Consider the following 22,158-nt stretch of genomic DNA (forward strand, 5'->3'; position numbering starts at 1 on the left):
CAAATTAAAAAAAAAATCCAACAAGCTAATTTAGAAGACACAAGTTGTGCAGCACAGTCTGAAACCTTTGTCTCTAACTTTTCCTGGCTTTTCGCAGAATCTTCCAGCTGAAATATCCTTTGGCTGTTGGTAGAACTGGCTTGCCTTTGTAATATTGTGTCTCCTAATTCAATGTATCTTTCTACATGGACTCACCTTGAAATAGAGACCAAGTAGTAGAGGCAGTTTTGCTCAGAATAAATACAATCATTAGGAAGCCATAAATTATTCTCTGTAGAAAGGTAAGAGTTCTAGTCAGTACTGGTTTCTATCCCACTCCCCTATATATTACACAGGGATTAATATGAAGGTTTCATAACTGCATGATAGTTCTCACTTTATTTTGGTTTTTTGGCCTGTCTTAACCTTCATGCAATTTTGTAAGACCTTGTCACTCCTATCTTTAGAATCTGGAGACATTTTTTTTTTTAAAAAAAGAAAAGTTACATTTTCTCCCTTTCGCCTTAATTTTTACAAATGTTAAGTTTGCTTCTTTATCCTGTCCCCTCCCTTTTAGGTTAATTGAAACTGCAGCTCCATAGGATAAACAGATTTACAGTTTCTCCATAGGATAAACAGATCATTATATAGACCACAGATTATTATCGAAACAGTTTATTACTTAACATGGCCATTTACTTTTAAAAGAGCTGAGGTGGCGCAGTGGTTAGAGTGCAGTACTGCAGCTACTTCAGCTGACTGGCAGATCAGCGGATCAAATCTCACCGGCTCAAGGTTGACTCAGCCTTCCCTCCTTCCGAGGTGGGTAAAATGAGGACCCAGATTGTTGGGGGCAATATGCTATTTAGTATACTGTCTTTGGTGTAAGCTGCCCAGAGTCCTCGGAGAGTGGGTGGCATAGAAATATGAATAATAAATAAATAAATAATAAATACTATCCTATGCTGGATTGGAAACATCTAATACAAGTAATACTTCTAGTAGCCCCCCCCCAAAAGAAAAGATAGAGAATGGGAAGGAAAGTTGTGATCAAATATTTTAAGAACCTATTTATCCAGATAAATATAACATTGTTACACAGGAGTAAGTGTCACTCAGAGAAAGTCTTCTCAGTAAGTGTGCATTAGGATGATACTGTCACATTACACTAAAGTATTCACAGATATTGTGTACAAAAATAGCCACCCCAGTTTAAAATTCATTCAGCAAGTCAAATATTCCAGAATCAGGAACTGTACTCCTTCCTCCTTGCATATGCAGCCCTGACCAAATGACTTCCTTTCTTGCACAACAAAAATTTCATAAAGCAAGGGGGAGATTAAGCGATTAGGTATAATATAGATCTAATAAACATCTAGGAACAGTATAGGTTCCTAACTTATTTTAAAAAGTACAGGAAGATTCAACTGTTATTAAATATATATATCTGAGTCTTATTCTCCAGTAATTATCATTTTGATCCTGCAAAGAGATCATGACTAGCTTAAAGAATCTACTCTTGTAGTTTATTCATCTCAGTGAATGACTTGGTGGCAAACAGAATTAAAATAGAATAAAACCAATAGCAAACATTATAAAGATTAAAATATAGACAGCAACCCAAGTCACTCACACAGCCAAGAAGTAGGCCCTGCACACACCCGGGCTCTAAGGCCTGGGCACAGGATAAGTTGCATTATTGTGGAAATAAATGGAAATTCCCACTTGATTAGCTTAAAATAAAAAGTCTACAATACGAAGTCTCATATAACTTGCTGTTTCTGGGCATTACAAACACTTAAAAAAAAAAAGCAGCACATCGCAGTGGATGTCATTTGTTCCCTTACCTTACCATCCACCAGTTATCCTGTTCCCTAGAATTGAAGCAAGATCGGGACATTATAAAAGAAATGAAAATGTACACCACAAGATACGAAACCATTAGTCAGCACTTGCGTTCTGTTTAAAAATCCACAAGCAGGGACCAATTCTCATTTGGAAAACAAATATTGACACGGCCGTTGCACTCCAGTTCCCACATTTCAGAAGGCTTGCCTGAAATCTAAAGGGAAACTGTGTAATAGTTTGTGTTGTTCTGGCTAGGGATGGGGAAGAAGAAATGCCCACAAAAGCACTATTCAGCCTCATGTGTGGAGGCTTCCTCACTGCACACTGTGCTGCCTGTGTGGACATCAGGGGGTGAGCTAAGCCGGTGTGCATGGCAGTGAGAAGCAACTTAAAACAGCTTCACTCCTGGCTCGGGCATTTATTCAGGCTTTGAATGTTACGACTGAACTGTGCCAAAGTGTAATGATGGTCACATGGTAGAGAAAGTGACAAGCTGGATCCGATTTTTCATTCATTAGTTCATCCCCTCACTTATTCACTCAATTTGTGATGCCAAATTGGCTTTGCAGACGTTGACTCCAGTATTGGAACAACCTACTCTGAAGATATTCCTTGGCTGGAAAAAGCTCCACATTGGTGCCTCCAAATGAAAGATGGAGACGGTCTGATTTCTTCCATCCAGATGTTTCCTCAGAAGCTCCAGCAGAAGGTTCTTCGGCATACATAAACAAAAGTCCCTAGAAATGCCTTGTTAGGAAATGATAATTACCTAACTTGTTGGGTTGGCAATATATAAACCAGCATTATAGCTTTAAGACTGTATTGCTGTATTGCATCATACTGTCTCCTGATTGGCTTGCTCTGTAGCCAATGTCCTTAAGAGGGAGCTTGAAACATGGTTTATTTCTCTTTGCTGACTCTTTGCTGACCATTATTGCTTTGTGCTGATCGTTACTGCTATTTGGTGTGTTTGCTACTGTTTGCAACTGTTTATTGTGTATGACTACGACGACTGGTAAGAAGACTTTGTTATTGGAATATCCCTGGACTATTGTTTTACTATCTACTGCTTTATCTGTATATGACATGGACTGTTTATTGGACTGTGCCTTATTACTATTTCCTAAAAGTAAACACAACTCAGTGTATCTCTGTGTTGGCTGTGATTATTCGCAACTGCTCTCAGTCGCTTTCATGTGCACACTCTTGCTACTCTAAGGTTGCTCTGCGAATTCCTCAACATGCCTTGACATTACTCAACTGTGATAAGCCTCTAGACAATCTCGGCTGTTTCTCAACAAATTATTCCTTTTAGGTATGTCATAGTCCTACACAGGTCGTCCTTGACTTACAACAGTTCATTTAGTGACTGTTCGAAGTCACAATGGCACTGAAAAAAGTGACTTGTGACCACTTTTCACACTTATGACCATTGCAGCATCCCCATGGTCAGGTAATTTATATTCGGATGCTTGACAACTGACTCACATTTGTGAAGGTTGCAGTGTTGTGGGGTGATGTGATTCCCTTTTGCGACCTTCTGACAAGCAAAGTCAATCAGGAAGCCAGATTCATTTAACAAATGTGTTACTAACTTAACAACTGCAATGATTCACTTAACAATGGATAACACTTAATAACGGTGTTATATTAACGGATTAATGGATAACACTTAACACTTAATAACGGGCCTGGTAGCTCAGCAGACTAAAAGCATTGTGATTAACACCAGCTGTCTGCAATTGCTGTAAGTTCGAATCTCACCAGGCTCAAGGTTGACTCAGCCTTCCATCCTTTCTAAGGTAGGTTAAATGAGGACCCAGTTTGTGGGGGCAATAAGCTGACTTTGTATAAATATACAAAAGTATGAAGGCTATTGCTTAACGCATTGTAAGCCGCCCTGAGTCTCCGGAGAAGGGCGGCATATAAATCAAATTAAAAAAAAAAAACAACTGTGGCAAGAAAGGTCATAAAATGGGGCAAAACTCACTTTTAATAACTGTCTCATTTAGCAAAAGAAATTTTGGGATCAGTTATGGTCGTAAATCAAGGACTACTGAATAGAACATGGTGAGTATGATTTTTTTGTCTGTTACAGAAATAATTGACATGAGGACCAGCTAAGGACTAGCTAAGAACTAACTTATTTTATTTAGCTAGAAACGTCATTTGTTCTCCAAAACACCCAGGAAAAGATGTATAATTTTACTGATTAACAAATATTACTCGAGTCACAAGTATATTTTCCTGCAGTCTGCTTTGTTATAAGAACTAAGTCCAGTGATTTTGTAAGACTTCTCACATTTAATTACAAGTAGTGTAGGTAATCAAGCAATAATACAAGATTGCAAGCATGCTTACTCAATTGATCATAACAATAACTGAATGCACTACGAAGTACATCTCTAAAAACATATTAAACACGAAATATTAAAATGGGCTGAAGCCCACCGTTTTATGTTTTGTCTCTGAAAAACATCTGAGTCAGATATAATGCTAATCTGGATAGACTTAGATATGATCCACCAAAAAGTGTCTATTTTATGGATCCATATTTAGGTATGCTTAAAACAAGCCATTGACATCATTGGGTCTGTAGAAAGTAGCCATATTATCACAGGTCTGCTGGTTCTCCCCCATTGCCCAGTCCTCCATTTAAACCAGTCAATGAGGGAATAGTATAAGCTTGGGCTAGCTAATACCCTCATTCCTTGATTTCTCTCCTCACAATTTCTTGATATGATGAATATAAATATTGAACTTTCCTCTCCTCCCCCCTCCTTTTTTTTAAAGGAATCACTGTACAGAGAGAGAGACAAATCAATTCCTTAAAGAATGGTGGAGAATGGTGGGAAAGAAGAAGGAGGGAGCCACAGGATCTGGGAGGTAAGACAAAGTGAGAATTCTTGCCAATGGACAACTGGCCACTTCGCAGCTCCAAAGGAAGCTTTGCAAAACTGCCTTCACAGCATCTCTTATGGAGCACGAGCCAAGCCATAATTAATTGGCTCAGCTTCCCAAGGCCGACACAAACTCCAAGATGATAGGAATGGGGATACAAGAAGAAGAGACGTCCTGACCTTAGATTGGTGTTGGCCCTGTATAAGGAAGAGGTCCAAATGTGAATTCAACCCATGGCCTTTATGCTGAACTATACTGCTCCATTATACTAAATGTTCTCAGTGGTATTTAGTGCAAAGATTTTTTTTCACTTTGTAGACACTGTAGCACTAATGTACTTTTTTAAAGACTTGAAACAACTTTCCTATAGTCGTTGATTTAAACTTGCTCCCACTCATATCCAAGTGTGGTCTTAGCACACACTATGGAATGACTTTAATCAAAGCTACTCTAGGAATTCTGGAATATTGTTGGTAATATTTTGCCAAAATTTTACTCCCTCAACTTCCTTTGGTTGGATACCAGACAAGAGTGGGAGGGTGAGTTAAATTTTTATGCAAGAAAAAAAAAACCCTCCAAATTGCTTCAGAGGAAAATGATTTTTGCAATATTAAGGATTTGTATCCAGCAAATGCAATGTTGGCATAGAATAGAATTCAGTCAAATAAACTGAGAAAAAGCAGAAAAATCTTGCTACGACTATCTACATTTTATAAAGCAGGATTTGTGGGATAAGTTAAATGCATCTGAATTAAGCTGATAGGCGGAGTTTCTCTAGTTTCTTAACAATAAAAATGTCCTTACAATGGTGCCTCTTGTTCATTTGGCTGTGAAATAATTTACAACAAACTGATTCTTACATTAATTAATTAATTAATTAAATGCATACAGCCTCCCATCTCACTACTCACTCCTCTGAGTAGTTTACTAAGCTAAAAACCGAGAAAGCAATACAAAATCAACCAAAATAATTATCAACATGATTGAAAACATTGAAAACAATAGAATTATGAAAATCATAATCAGCAGCAGAGCGCTACTCATTTTGTTAAAAGTACAATCACTTAGCAGGATTCCCATTCATGTCACCAGATCCCCAGGCCAGATGATAAAGTCTTCAAATCTTTTGGAAGGCCAATAAGATTTGGGCCAATATCACCTCAGAAGGATAATGGTGGGCTGGGTTCCATCAGATGGTATTTTTGGTAAACAGGACCTGCAACGTGCCCTTTCTGTCAGATTTGATTTATTTCATTTATTTAGTGCATGACAATATTACATTAGCCAGGAAACCACAATGCTAATACATAATAGTAGTTTGGCTGCCTAAGACCTGTTTGGTTTATGCTTGTGCACTTTCCAAGGTGTGCCACACCTAGCTCCACACCTGAAAGAAAGATCAGGGGCATCCTGCAGTGTCATCCAGGACCCTCTTCCTCCACCAAAGCCACCTCGCAAATGGGAAGGTTCAGCACTGGCAGGTTTCTGACCATCTACACAAGGCTCTGGCTCATCTTCCCTCTAAAGTGGTACCTATTTAACTTCTTGCATATAATATGTTTTTGAACTGGGTAGAAACTGAGGGGAGTGAGGGGAGCTCACCCTGCCACACAATGCTAGGATTCGAACTGCTCCAGCATCATTAAGCCACTGAGCCACCACACCTCTTATGGGATGGATAGATATGGTTGAGGTCAGGGAGTCCCTTCTATCCAATGCCATGTGTGACTTTATAGGTCATCATAGGTAATTGTGTAATCCAACTGAATTACAACCTCACTAGTCCAAGTTAGAAAGACTTTGATTAATATAATGAACCAACCTAAAGTAGCAACTTAAATAATAAACATGTTAATGCTCATTTATGCTCATTTTTAGATATTTGTAGAATAAATTTGAAGGGAGTTTTATACAGGTGTTTGTAGAATAAAACTGAAGGGAGTTTTGTAATACAAATGTCCTAAGACTATTTAGCAAGACTATTGAGAAAGTACTTATTCTTTAATTCATTGAAAAGGCTTTCATGAGAAGCTTTTGCTGTTGTATTTGAAGCAACAGTTCTTTCTATTATAAATAATGGAGTATGCATTACTATTCAAATATTGTTAATTAGGATTATATATTTTAATATTATGCTTTACAATGATCAATGCTTTAATGAAGATTTAAGTCAAGTTGCTCATCATGAAACAACATGGTACAAAACAGTCACATCAATTTGCTTCACTTTCCTGCTCAGCCCATTCCAGCCTCATATTTGGGGTCTTCTCCTGCATGGAAATGCTGGAAGAAGTGACTGTTCATCACATAAGCTTCTTTCAACATTTTCACTCAGCTCCTAAAAGTCTTTTTCAGTTTTCGCAAGTGCCAGAAGAAGCTAAGAGGAAGATGGAAGGCAACGCAAAACACTTTGTGGTGGTACATCAAAGCTATCTTGCCCAATCTGATGATCAACGCCCTTGATTGGTGAGCTCTCCTTAGTCTAAGAAATCATTGCATTGGTCTCACTTGAAACCAAATTAATATGTGTGGCCATGTCTTTTGCAACATATTCAGGACAGAGAGGTTTCCCATCAATAATGAAATCTCTAATCCTTGAAACTCTATCTTGCAGTCTTTGAATTGAATCTACTGAACCATGACTTTAAAGCCTTTGTTACCAAGGGGAGGAATCAAGGGTCAGACACTGTTGCCACGAATTCCAAAACTTCTGAAGGAAGTTTTCTGATATAGATAATTAATAGTAATTAACTAATTTCTTAACAATAGGTATCATCCTAACAGCCTGAAGATCCAGTATTATTTCTCTTTGTATCCATATAATATCCATGTACTTGTATCCATGATCTATGTAGTAGGGTTTATAAATGAAGATATAATTATTTGCTGTATAGAAACAAAATAATAGACAAAATGATTGAAGTGCTTAAAACAAGAATAGAATTTGAGGAAGAATAATCATTTTGTATATTTATATATGGTATGATGTTTATACAGCCTCCTTCAAAGTCTGTAGTACAGTGGACTAAAGCACTGTTATTAACATCTGCTGCTTGCAATTACTTCAAGTTCAAATCTCACCAGGCTCAAGGTTGACTCAGCCTTCCATCCTTTCAAAGGTAGGTGAAATGAGGACCCAGATTGTGGGGACAATAAGCTGACTTTGTATAAATATACAAAAGTATGAAGGCTATTGCTTAACGCATTGTAAGCCGCCCTGAGTCTCCGGAGAAGGGCGGCATATAAATTAAAGCAAAAAAATAAATAAATCCCCATTTCATCCCAATCAGCTGGGACTTGGGAGGCAGAGAATAGATGGGGGAGGGGCACCTGTAGGAGGCTTATACCATAACTTCGTAAAATCATTATGACAATACCATAAAAGTACAAAAATATAATGTAAAACAACATCATCCTCTTATTAATTACAACTTGAGCAGATTGATAAGGTCAAGGCTCAAAATTGATAATTTTGAGTACCTTTTTTAAATGGGTGAAGGTTATTTGACTGGTCTGGAGCAGCTACTGAGAAGGCTTGGGATCCATCAAAATCTACAAGGAGATGAGTCAATCCTCCTGGGTTAAAGGCACAGGATAAATGATCCCATTTAAAAGCAACACCTTAAGTTATTTGGAGCCACGTCATAGAGAACTATGTAGGTTAAAACCAACAGTTTAAGTTGTATTTGGAAATCTATTGGGAGACAATGCAGTACTCACAGGACTAGTGTCTTGTTAATATCATGGTGGCTTCCTGCCAACACATGGGCAGCTGGTTTCTACACCAATTGCTGGAGAACCTAGGTGATTTTCAAAGATAGCCCAATATAGAGCACGTTGCAGTAATTCAATATCTAAGTAATGGGAGCACGAGTCACCATGGCCAATGATTCCTATTCTAAATATGGCAATTGGTGCACAAGTTGAAGCTGAGCAAAAGAGTATCTGAACAAGTATCTTCATAAAGAGGTAATAGTCAGTCCAGAGAACCTCCAAATTGCATGATTTCATACAAACCAAAGGATAACTTCTCTCATTAGTTTCATACCAGCATTAAAGACCTGAGCTCTATGATACTCCACCAATACCTGGCCAATAGTTTAAGCTCCCATATTCCAGCACATCCAACAGGATAATATGGAAACTCTGTAGACTGGTATCATCCACCCAAAATCATTCAGGCTGCCTAGAATGACACCATACCTGATGGTATCAATTGTCACCACCAAAGTCATCCTCAGAAGTCTCTTATAGTATACCATAGATGTCAGCATAAAAACATTCCATTTTATCAGATAACACTCCCAATGAAAACTTTATTAGAATAGAACAAAAAGCTCAACCAATAACCATTCCTTAATCATTAAATGTATATGCCAAAATAATGTATATGTATATGCCAAAACACACTCAATTGACTATTTCAAAAGCTCTATAGGCAAAGATCTGACTGAACACTCTATAGAATAGAATGTATTGGATACATCTTCTATAAGGTTCATTCTAGAAGGAGTCATCACTTTTTCAAATGAATTATAATGCTCAGAAATTTTGCATTCTTCTGAGGCCTGCATGGAAAAAAGGACCTCGTAAGGCAAGGTGATGCTCCTTTGCTTTCTTCAGTCTCCTGGACTTCAGATGATGTTTTGCTGAGATGGAAACCTTCTGGATGAATCCTGCTAAGTATGAGCATGAGCAGTCTAATTGTTTCTCTCTTCCTCAGGCTCCTTTTGCTGAGAACCCAGGTTTCTAGGGCAAACCCCTTTTCCCTGTATTGGGTACAGTTGCACTGGGTAGCTTGATCATCCTTCTGTGACCAAGTACCCAACACGTGTCTTAGGTTACTATCTCAAAGGTCTCAGATAGCATGCCTCAATAGATCTGGAAGAAAGGATAATCAAGACTGCCTGAGGAAGGTAGAAGAATTAGGCGAAGGGTCAGCTGTATATAGGAATGCTCTCATACTTACCGTAAGGCATCTCAGTCACTCTTCAAGGCAATGGGCAAGCCACATACTACCACATTCCCAGGCTTTAGAAAGCAAAACAAACAAGGCCTCAAAGCTCTGGAAGAAGCTCAGACCCATAAAGTCCAGACTCAATCAAACAGAGCACAGAGCAAACATAGTCCAAAGGCAGTGGAAAGCAAATGCAGGCAAATAAACTCCAGACCTTATGAAATAGAGCACAGATAGACACACTTCCAAGCACAAGTAGAAAAGCAAACAGACACAAATAGAGTCGAAACTTAATGAAGCAGATAACTGAAACAGTAGCCGTCTCATTCTCTCTCCAAGTTAAATCAAAGCAACTGACCTCCAATTCCTCGAAGCTATATAGAAAGAAGGAAAATTCGAATGCTTTGGCTTGGGGAGGATCTTGTGTCATGCATCTGCTCTGCTTCAGGAGCAGAGATGTGATTTTAATACTTTTCCATGATGAATCAATCCTTCTCGAATTCATGTATGTTTTCAAGTAACATTTTCTAATGATCTCCATCAAAGATGGAGAGAAAAGTAGGAACAAAATAATCTTTATATTAAAAATTCCCATCCTTAATATGTAAATGCATAGCTGGAAGGTGACTGGAAGACCTGCAAAGGCATGAGACGCCATTAACTTTCTTTCAGATAGTCATTAAAAATCTTTGCTACCTATGGGATATTACTGCACACATTTTGGGGGGGGTTCACTCTCACTGAATGCCATTTGTTCATGGAAGTGTCAGTTATAAGCCCAATAAAAGAAATACATCAATATTATTTTATCAGTGTGTTCTTTATATTTAAAACAAACACAAAGCCAATTTTCATTTAATTTCGAAGGAGACATGTTGTTTTTCTTTTTCAAATATCTTCAACTATAACATTAAAGAATACCTTGCTATGAGTATGTTGGCAGTGAGCACATGGTTTCAGGGCTGGGAAATCTATGAGCATTATATGTAGTGAAATATTATGTGCGATTATCCTGACGTGCAATCTGAGGATTGGAACAACTTTGGGGGCTCTGTGCTAAACACTTGATCTTAAATATATTTCAAAATGCATATCTTATGATGAAGTGGCCATTTAAATAAAATATATTTAGAAATGCATGCTTTGTGAGAATATATTATTTTTTCCACAAAGATTTTTTTTTAAATCTAATGTATTGGGAAGGACTTACTGCTGAGCGCATATGAGAATGGACTGAATCTAAGCCAACTGTGTGATACAGTTACTAAAAACATTTATGCAATCTTAAGGCGCATTCACAGGAACTTACCATTTATGCCAAGATAATTAATAATTCTGCATTAGTCAGACCACATTTGGAGTATTGCATCCTATTCTGGACAACAGATTTTTAAAATTACAAACGGGAGTGAGCTCCGAGAAATTTGATCAGGATGGTGCATAAAATTGGCAACCATGTCTATGAGAAATGTCTGAAAGAGATGGAAATGTGTGGCTTGGGGAAGAGAGGATAAAGGGGAATTCTTCTATGATGCTTCAGAAGTGACTACTGGAACAGTCATCTCAACTATTGTAATATCCACACCAGCTCTTCCACAATCTAATCTGCAAATTCTTGTGAAAATATTCCCTTGTCCGTGACAATTTTTTAAAAGTGAAATTATAGGTAAAGAGTTGGTAGTTCCTGGGCATTTAATTATTTCATGCTTGTACATTCTGTATTCCCTTGATTTGTGGTGTCTTCCCAAGTTATTTTTTGTTCTCAGATGTAGATTTTTGTTTTTGCCTCCCAGCCTACACACTGCATAAAGTTTGGTAAGAGCTGGAGCCAGAAAAAATACTGATGGTTTTCCATGAGGCTTCACTGCCAGCTTTACCCTGCTAGTTTAATATTATTTCTGAGGTTTTCTCTCATAACCATTTTTTCAGTTTTTTACTTAATTCATAATTGCTTAGTTGCTCTGTAAATAGATGTTCTAACTTAATAAGGAATCTTCTTGGCTAGTTGTCTGTTAAATAGAAAGATTATGGAAGTTGGGTACTTCTAAAAGCAGAACACCACTGTGTACTCCCACAGGTTTTCTCTATATACCTTCTTTTTAAAATGCTAATAAGAATCCCTAATCAATCATTTGATTAGATAAGTCTTGCCATCTTGAAAAAATAAAACAAAAGTGAGAAACTTTGAGACCGTGATTGAAAAAGAAGCCTCTTTCACCAACAAAGGAAACTTTCAAAATATTTGAGATAAGATTTTTGGTTACACACACACACACACACACACACACACACACACACGTGTATGTACGTATGTGTGTGTGTGTGTGTGCACGTGCACATGTGTGTGTGTAGAGAGAGAGAGAGCTGTGGAAAGTCAGAAAATTTCTAACTCCTTTCAGAATTCTGTCCTGCTTGAAATACTTTTAGAGGGTTGACAATGAGCAATTAACCTGAGATCACCTTTATAATCTTTTTGTTAACAAGTAAAGACTCACTTGTACTCACACTTCCATTGAAATTATTGTATGGTTCAATATTTCAGATGCAATAGTTTTGTTTCAGTGATTTGCTTTACAGTACACAGAGGGAGGGGGAGGGAAAGAGAAAGAGAGAGAAGAAATCTTGAGATGAGGGAACTATTTCATTTCATCCATTCTTCACAAGGGCACTCGGTATTAGCTCTTTGAGGTAGGCCAGACAAGAAGCATAACAATGAATACTAGCACTATTTTTATTGTAAGGTTACATTAACAGACTCTTGCAAATTGGAAAGTACCTCTTCCATCCCTTATTTTTACTCCTCAAAAGTAGGAAGGGTCTCTTCTGGGTCTTCCTTTGGACTGAAATTTCATTTATCTGACTGTTGCCTAGTCTGCAGCTCTTCTTTCTGTTTCCCAAGGTCTTTCCCACATCTTATTACACTCAGGCTCTGCTATCTGTCAGCTAGCATCCTATAAACGATGATTCTGCTGTAGATTATTTGATGGCAAAAGGCGCTGACCCTCTTTCTTTTCAGAATATCTGAGAATTTTCACATATTATGCTAAATCCATAGTTGTTTAAACATAATTTGTTAAGAAAGCTATAGTTCATTGGATTCATATATTGCATTACGCCATACTTCCCAGTAGCTGGAGTTTAGAAAGTACACTGACCAAACACCAAATAATTAATTAACGTATACCTCTCCTCTTCTCACAGACATTATAAGTTTATGAAGCCATAATGGCTATAAAATAAGAATATGAATCTGTAACAATGTGTGTGGGCTTATATGTATGTGTGATGTCAGATCCATCAGCCTGACCAACTATACAATCTTCAGCACTAGTTGGAAAGCAACTTTTAGACTGTTGGGATTGTATACAAAACCTTTTATGTATTAACCAACCACAACTTATAACTTTTCCCCTAGCTAAAAATAGGCACACAACTGCTCTCTTTAAAGAGTAACCCTGTCCCGAATTCATTTTGCCTGGAAAAACAGCCACATTCTTGAGGGACCAATACAATTATGCTTGATAGTTAAGATAGGAATTCACCTCTATAGTCAGATGATTTAGAGACTGAGCCTGGAGCAAAGATTTCCCAATTCATATTCTTCTAGTGTGTCACATTTGTCTTGTTTTGCTTACCTTTTAAAGATCGCTATGGTTAGAAAGATAAGAGGAGCAGCTTCGAAGATCTACCTGGATACAATTCCTAGTGCCCTCTAGCTCTGCATGCTATGATCCTTCCTGTATTTTGCCTGTCTCCACACTGCTGATTCCACCCACCCACCCACACTCCTTCTCCAGTGATTCCGGAAAGGCTGCTTTGAACTTCTTACCGTTGAGAGGAAAAGGGGCAATGGCCTTGAACAAATGATGAACAGCTCGAACAAACAATGACCCGTTGCATTTGCGTAAGTGCCTTCTCTGCAAAGGTCTCAAGCACTTCACAGACTTTTAAAGCCTCACAACATGCTTGTGAAGAAAATCAGGCTTAAGCGGGCCTCCAGCATTCTTTATATAAAAGCGTTTATTCAAATTAAATGAATAATAATCGTGTGCCCATGACCTTCAATGACACCTGCATTCCTCAGACACAACAAAACTGTCAACCTGGTGGTGGCAAGTGGGTGGCTGGGTGGGAGTGGGGGGAGAACCCAGAGGCTCATGAAGGCTGGTGGGATGATGTTTTTTAACAGCTACAAGCTGGCTATCAGTTTCTACATGATCTGGAACCTGCACATTCCTAAATGTAAAATATACTATCTATAACTGGAATCTCTTCTCTTCATTCTTGCTTTGAAAAACACTGGTCAAGACAATTAAATTTGTGGGGTTTAGCTTATGAAATCGTTTTTTTTTTCTCAACCACCCAAAGGTTTTGAAAATGGGTGGCATACAGATAAAGCATACAAGCAAGCAAATAAATGTGTTTATTTTCAAGGAATCTGGACACCCTCATAGTATGGAATTTCTAGGCACAAAAAATAGCATGTGTATCGGCAAACAATATTGCAGAAGATTAATCTTCGTCCATTGTTACATGCAGTAATTAACTGCAACTACCTAAAGTTCCATACATGTCTAAGTATTTAGAGAAGATGTCAAGCTATTCATTATTATGGAGCAGCAGTATTCTGAAATACGTTTTATGTGATTCTTGGTTTTATCCCAGAAGATCACATGTTTCATAAATATATCTCACTTTCATACACGTATCTCCTGCACTTTCTATACATCACAGCAACATTCTGGAATTATCTTTTTTATGTGTTACTTTCTCCAAGCTTTTCAAGTTTTTTTTTTTTTTTTAAATCGGTAGAAGACTTTCAGTGAAGTTAAAACGGAGCTACCCTGATATTTGTAATTTCTGGTCATGATGAAGTGGGTGCACAATGCACTATTTCCCACAGTAATCACAACAATTGAAACCTGGAACGAGTTGACTAAGATGTCTCCCCCCACTCCTCAGTCTTTTCATGGTGCCAGTCACATCCATGCTATTAAATTGATGATCATTTATCACTCCTCTGTGTACTACCAAGTCTTCTACTCAGAAGTCCTACTTGCCTCTTCATAGAGCACATTACTTGGTTTTCCACCCTGTTTTCCATAGCAAGTAACTTGACACAATCATATTTCTTCACCTTAAACCACCATTCCTCATTCACAGTTCTGCTGGCTCTCGGCTCTTTCAACTTCTTCATATATTTTTTTTTCTTCCTGTAGACATTCCACCATCCCCTTATGTTCCCCCTATGCATCTAGTAAGTTGCCATAGTCTCCGTAATGTCTAATCCTCTAACACTGGGAAAGCATTGTATGGCAGCACTAATGCAAGGATGAATTCTGGAATGCGGAGCCTGAAGAGAGGCTTATAGAATAAGAAAGAAAAGGGGGAAAAAGGAAGAGGAAAAAGGAATCGAGAAGAGAAAGAAGTCAAAACCACACATGGGACATAAGGGGAAAAAGGGATTAGGTGACAATATCCAACTGCACTGAAGGGTCAGGAGAATTAAGCTTCAGAGCAGCTTGCTCAATGTGGGCTGGGATAAAAAAGATTCAGCTATGAATGGAGGTGGTTCAAGTGCAGGACTATGGAATGCAAGAGGACTCTGCTACACAACATTTAAGGGAACTGCGTGTTACTTTCATGTGACAAATAAAGCATATTGTTTGCCTGGCAAAGAGTTGGGCATCATCAGTTACTTTCATAAGACTGTCACGGTAGAACGAAAATGAAAGAAATGGAGAAAATTGGGATGTGTTCCAATGGACCTCACAATTACAAACAATTTTTTTCCAAGGGGGAAAAAAAATCTCATAATTAATCACTACAATCAGTAACATTTATTAGTCATGAGAGCTTTCTGGGATGTCTGTTGAAATTAATATACACTTAAAGAGATGGTGTTACTGATGATGTTACCTAGTTTGGGTAATAAAACCTCTGTAAGAAAACAAAGGGGATGTGGTGGCTCAAGAGGATGCGGTGGCTCAATGGCTAAGACGCTGAGCTTGTCGATAGAAAGGTCGGCAGTTCAGCGGTTTGAATCCCTAGTGCCGTGTAATGGGGTGAGCTCCCGTTACTTGTCCCAGCTTTTTCCAACCCAGCAGTTTGAAAGCACGTAAAAAATGCAAGTAGAAAAATAAGGACCACCTTTACTGGGAAGGTAACAGCATTCCGTGTGCCTTTGGCATTCAGTCATGCCGGTTACATGACCCCAGAGACTTCCAACAGTGCTGGCTCTTCAGCTTTGAAATGGAGTTGAGCACTGCCCCCTAGAGTCAGGAACGACTAGCACATATGTGCGAGGGGAACCTTTACCTTTACCTTTAAGAAAACAACCAAGCTCAGGGAGCACCAAAGACCTCACACTTAAAGAGGTTGGCCATATGAGTAGACTTCACTCCAAACAGCTTGATTTCAATAGACTTAGATTACTCACTACTGGTTGAGAACGTGGACATTCCCAGAGGTCAGGATTTTAAGCAGACAATTCAGAATCATCATGTTTTTTCCCACCATGAAACTCTATTGTTCTCCATCAGCTACAGGTAGTCCTTGACTTATGACCACAATACAGCCCAGAGTTTATGTCGCCAAGTGAGAAATTTGTTAAGTGAGTTTTGCCCCATTTTACGGCTTTTCTTGCCATTAAGTAAGTTACTGCAGTTGTAAAATAAGTAACTTGGTTGTTAAGTGAACCTGGCTTCTCCATTGACTTTGCTTGTCAGAAGATGATCAAAAGATGATCACAGGATGACCCCGGAATACTGCAACTGTCATAAATATGAACTATTTGCCAAGCATGAGAATTCTGATCGTGTGGCCATGAGGATGCTGCAACGGTCATAAGTGTCAAAAAATGGACATAAGTCACTTTTTATTAGTGCGGTGGTAACTTCAAATGGTCACTAAACGAACTGTTGTAAGTTGAGGACTACCTGTCTTGGCACATGTAGTATTCCAGTCCAAACAGTAAAAATCAGACTTCGTTTCTAAAATCTCTAGGCCTCCAACCTGTTTTTAATAAAAAGGGTGCAATCAAATATGCCATCTGGACTGGGCTGCCTGCACAGTCTCAGGGCAATACTTTGAAAGTCACTTGAAAATCTGTTTCCAACACAAAATGTAAGGTTCCTTTAAACTATGACCTTGGGAAGGGTTAGGACTTGACTGGACTTAAGTTGGCAGTGAGGTGGGCTTTTTGTTTTCTAAAGCATTGTTATTGTTAGAGATGTCAAATTGATGGCAATTTGACCTTTGTCTATGTTTAATTTAATTTAATTTAAGTAGTTAATGTGATGCTTTATTGTTTTTCAGGGTTAGAATGAAGAATCACGGGAACTGTTTTATGCTTTCTCACTTGAGGGTAATCAAATTTCAGAATATAACATCCTGAAAGTCTTCCATGTGCTTTGCATCAGCATGCACAAACATATATATATGTATACTCTTCTCTTTCTCTCTGTCTCTCTCTTTCTTTGTGTGTCTGTGTCTCTCTTTCTCTCTCTGTCTCTCTCTCTCTCTCTGTCTCTCTCTCTCTGTCTCTGTCTCTCTCTATCTTTCTGTCTCTCCATTTTTGTTTCTCTGTCACACATTATGTGTGAGAGAGAAACAGAGAAAAGGTGGAATATATTTCCTATTCTTCTCCAGTGGTGACAGTTATGGTTTGACCCAAGAGGTGACCTGGAAGCTGGGGGAAAGCTAAAAAAGACAACAGTGTCTTTAGAAATATGTATCTTGTCACAATGGTTGTGGGGAACAGCCCTATCCTTCCTTTGATATGCAACAATGCAGTGCAGTGCCTATTTTTCAACAGTTGCATTCCTTTAGACGCTGGAGTCTAAACACTTTGGAAAAGTTTGATAAAACTATATTCAAAGCAACAGTCCTTCCTGTTTAATCTATATTCTAAGAAACTGATGGATCTTTCTGATTTTCCTGTATGTGCTTTTGAATTAGCTTCTTTGCTGTGAGGTAAATGTCTAAAAATAAAAATCCAGCTCAGAAATAATTTGTAAAGAAAGTAAATAGGAACCAGCAATTGTAATGAAATTAAAGAGAAAGAGAGAGAGAAAAGAAAAGAAAGAGGGGGGGAGAGCGAGAGCGAGAGCGAGAGAGAGAGAGAGAGAGAGAGAGAGAGAGAGAGAGAGAGAGAGAGAGAGAGAGAAAATCTTAAACAATATGTTGTAATGATCCCATTGTACTGGAAAGCAGCGGTGAAATCTGCCCAGGTCTATCCCGCTCGCCAAGCCGGTAGCGCTGGCGGCAGGAGTCTTTGCCCACCCGCCAGGACGTCATTACATCCCGGTTTTTTACCCTCTGTGCATATCTAAATCACTATTCTTTTTCCCACCCCATTGCATAATTAGTTTATCAAAGTCATTATCAGTGTTAATCCTTTTTTGTTTTTTAAAAATAATTGTATATATTCCTTGAAGAAAGATTTATCTAGGGGTATGAGAGATGATAACGCTACCACTATTTTGAAAAGTGATTTATCTCCATACCAATTACTGGAGGACAAACAGTGAAGAGCAGGGATCTCCAATCTTGACAACTTTAAGCCTGGCGGTTGGGGAATTCTGGGAGTTGAAGTCCGCCAGGCTTAAAGTTGCCAAGGTTGGAGACCCCTGGTGTAAAGGCCTTGTTGTGCTGATGTCTTTTGGACTGACAATACAAGAATTGTGATTGTGTATTCCCAACTATCCTAATTTATTCACAATTAAGCTATAAATTAGTAAATTGTATTGTGTGAGCAAGACATCTCCCTTATCTTATGATGAGGTTTTAGTGATTCCTCTTTATGGGAGAAATGTATGGTATGAAGAAAACATTTTTAACCAAAGTGTTTAAAAGTGGCACTTTTTGAACATGCAACCTGTCTCAGCTCTTTTCATAATGAAGCATCTTTGCAGCAATCTCTAAGAAATACTCTGTTGATAAAAAAAATAGTTTGCTTTTTTTTGTACACTGCTTTTACTTTTCCTTAAAATCTGTACACAGACAGTAGAAAAACTGCACATGATTCACTCTCCCAATGTGGCATCTTCTTCATCAAATGTCTTGGGGTGAGGGGGGCAAGGTTTTACACCTAGAAAGAAAAACCAAAGGTACAAGTACAGATTAGGAGAAACCTGGCTCAAAAACAGTAACTGTGAGAGGGACCTTGCATTTAAGAGCCTCAGTGGAGCAGTGGTTAGAGTGCTGTACTGCAGGCCACTTCTGCTGACTATCGGCTGCCTGCAATTTGGCAGTTCAAATCCCACCAGGCTCAAGGTTGACTCAGCCTTCGATCTTTCCGAAGTGGGTAAAATGAGGACCCAGATTGTTGGGGGCAATGTGCTGACTCTGTTAAACCACTTAGAGAGGGCTGTAAAGCACTATAAAGCGGTATATAAGTCTAAGTGCTATTGCTGTGTCTAAACATGAGCCAGCAGTGTGTGGCAGCAGCCAAAAAAAGCTAATACAATCCTTGGTTGTATAAACAGATGACAGAATCAAAATCATGTGACGCATTAGTACTGCTTTATAAATCCTTAGTAAGTCCACACCTGGAATACCACATCCAGCCTTGGTCACCATGTTATTAAAAAATGTTGAGACTTCGGAAAAAGTGCAAAGAAGTGCAACTAAGATGTTATTAAAGACCTGGAGGCAAAAAACATATGAAGAAATTGGGTATGGCCAATTTGGAAAAAAGGACTAGGAGTGACATGATAGCAGTATTCCAGTATTTGAGGGGCTGCCACAAAGAAGGAGTCAACTTATTTTTGAAAGCCCCAGAAGGCAAGACAAGAAACAATGGATGGAAACTAATCAAGGAGAGAAGCCACCTGGAATTAAGGAGAAACTTTCTAAACATAAGAACAATTAACCAATGGAACAGCTTGCGTTCAGAAGTTGTAGGAGCTTCATCACTGGAGATTTTAAAGAAATGACTAGGCAGTCACCTATCTGAAATGGTATAGGGTCTCCTGTTTGAGCAGAGGATTTGATTAGAAGACAAACAAAGTCCCTTCCAGCTCTATTCTGATTGAGGATAGTGTACTGGGAGGCATATGATTTAAATCACAAAGACAACTTTGTGAATGCTACTCATTTTTCATTTATTTATTTGGGGAGAGAAGAAGAGAGGAGAGGAGGGGAACAGAGGGGAGAGGAGAGGAGAGGAGAGAAAAGTTTTGGTCTCTTGTTGTGAGTTCTAGATTAAAGCAAATGCATACTCATCAGTCAATGTAGGCAAAGGGTTTAGAATTGACTATCCCCTTGGAGAATTAAGCAATTCTTTTGGTAATATTTTCAGAATGTAATGTCATTTCAGTTAAAATCATGATGTTTTTTTAAAAAAATATTAACTGCATAGTCCAGTATGTCCTGAAAATATATCTTGAAGATTTCCTCTACCCCTCTGAAGTCTAGTAATTTAGATTTTATATAAATAAGTGATTTCCCCCACCCCTCAAAATGTTATTCACAGTGCCTAGTTTAGGTATAGGCAACCTGCAGTGATCTTGGAATCCCCAATCCCCTTTTTCCTGTTTTCCTGAAAACTCCTATTTTTAAGGATAAGAAAGAAAATCAGATATGTAAACTGTCATTTAGGCTTAGCATCCAACCACCTGTTGAAAATATGTAAATAATCCCTGAAATCTCAGTCCAACTCACTTCAGTGATGTCATTATCTGACCATCCTGTGACTGTCCATCACACCCACCATTTTTAAATGAATTATTTCATGACTCAGCACTTTAGTATCTTAATAAAAAGACATAACTCCATTTCTACCTAAGCCACTCACCCAACTCTAAATCTAGGAAAATGGATTAAAAGGGGGAAAAAAGAAAATTTAAAAAGTGACTGTTTTCCCAGAGAAAATGTCTCCTTCTGTTGCATCAACAACAACTCAACTCTGCATTTCTACAAGGAAGCTATTTTAAGTCAGTCTTGTTCATTGTATTCATTACAGAAGATCACAGTATGATGTTTTTGTCACAAATATGTCGGTATGTCATAGTTTTATGCTTATCCTTTGTAACTGATAGGATCTCTTCCTTGTGAAGACGCCCAACAAAAAACTTTTCACCATTTCCTCGCCAGCTTGCAAAAAGGCAATAACTTTCATTTTCAGCAAAAGAGTTCAGACTGAAAATGTCAGTTGCAGATTTAGAATGGGTTGGCTTGAGCAAAACATCCTAGCAGTTTTCTCCAATAATTTGGGCTTCAACTTCCATGCTATAGAGCAGGGGTTTCCAACCTTGGTAACTTTACGACTTGTGGACTTCAATTCCCAGAATTCCTCAGCCAGCTGAGGAATTCTGGGAGTTGAAGTCCACAAATCGTAAAGTTACCAAGGTTGGAGACCCCTGCTATAGAGTACAATAACAAACAAACAAACAAAAAAACCACAAAAAGGAATCATATGACAAGGATTGTTACATAGTTATCACATGTTCTTCTGTATTGAATGAATTCTCAAATTTGTATGATCTCTTGATAATCATTTGGATGATTTCTGAATGTTTGCTGAGTTTACAAAAAAGCCACTGTAAAATTAGGGGGGGGATGATTTAATTTCATCTAGAAAAATTAGTTGGGTAAGAACTGCAGAATCCAAAAGCCAATTACTAATTCAAATGTGTCATTTAATAAATAGACTTGACCAATAGTTCTTATTTATATATTTATTTAAGATTCTTAAATAAAGTATCTTTCTTGTGATACTATATATAAAATATAGTATATGTAAAATTACAAAACACGTTAAACCCAAGTACTTGGAAATTATTTAAAACTAACACATTTACAGCTTTCATTCAAGTTGCCCAGAATTTGTCTTCATGTTCTTATATGTATAGTCAAAAGTAGTGTCAACTGGAGAAAAAAGATTCCATTCTTTGCAACATACAACATTCTAAAGATAAGACCACTGATTTATTAATCACATGTATCTAAAGAATTATTCTCCCCCTCCCCCAAGGGCAGTATATTCCTCTTGATCAAAAGAAAACTCCCAATTCTTAAATTAAGATAATGCCCATCAGAAGGAATAGTCCAACAGAAGAGAATATATGTAGTTCAGGATTGAACTGTGGAGTCCTTGGTGATCTTTGAGCTTGGCTGTTTGCTTGTAGAGCATGGTGGGTTGCCCCCTGTTCAGAACAGTTCTATAGAACTGGTAGTAAAACTGGAGGGAGGCTCCACCCATCGACCCCGACATCATCAGAATGCTTCTGCGCGCGGCCCCGTTGTGAACTGGTAGTAAAAATAAGTAGAATCCACCCCTTTTGCAGAGGTTTCATTACCTAAGTATGTAACATCATCAGTGCTAGTAAAGGAAGAGTTTACTCACTGTTTATATACGTTAGCTTGCCTTGCCAGTGATGGTGGGGATATGGTTTTCACCTTGATAGTTTTTTGATTAGGGTACTGTTTTCTCTTGATTGTTTATCTTGTGTTAATTCCTGCTTATCTGG

At 38.2% G+C, this 22,158-nt stretch overlaps 1 long non-coding RNA gene across 3 annotated transcripts in view; it reads right to left on the minus strand.

Annotated features, from left to right (window-relative positions):
* Nucleotides 1–13,429, minus strand: part of LOC117665431 (uncharacterized) — a 146,716-nt gene extending 133,287 nt beyond the window's left edge. The window contains exon 1 of one of the 3 annotated variants that reach the window (XR_004591347.3): nt 13,321–13,429. This is a non-coding gene — a long non-coding RNA (uncharacterized LOC117665431). Of the gene's footprint in view, nt 1–1,826; nt 1,945–9,697; nt 9,918–13,320 lie in introns of those variants that run through there. The other 2 variants (XR_004591348.3, XR_004591346.3) reach the window with 2 other exon arrangements.
* Between the last annotated feature and the right edge of the window lie 8,729 nt (nt 13,430–22,158).

The sequence above is a fragment of the Pantherophis guttatus genome, chromosome 1, assembly GCF_059756535.1.
Source record: "Pantherophis guttatus breed Tessera chromosome 1, ASM5975653v1, whole genome shotgun sequence".
NCBI lineage: Eukaryota > Metazoa > Chordata > Lepidosauria > Squamata > Colubridae > Pantherophis > Pantherophis guttatus.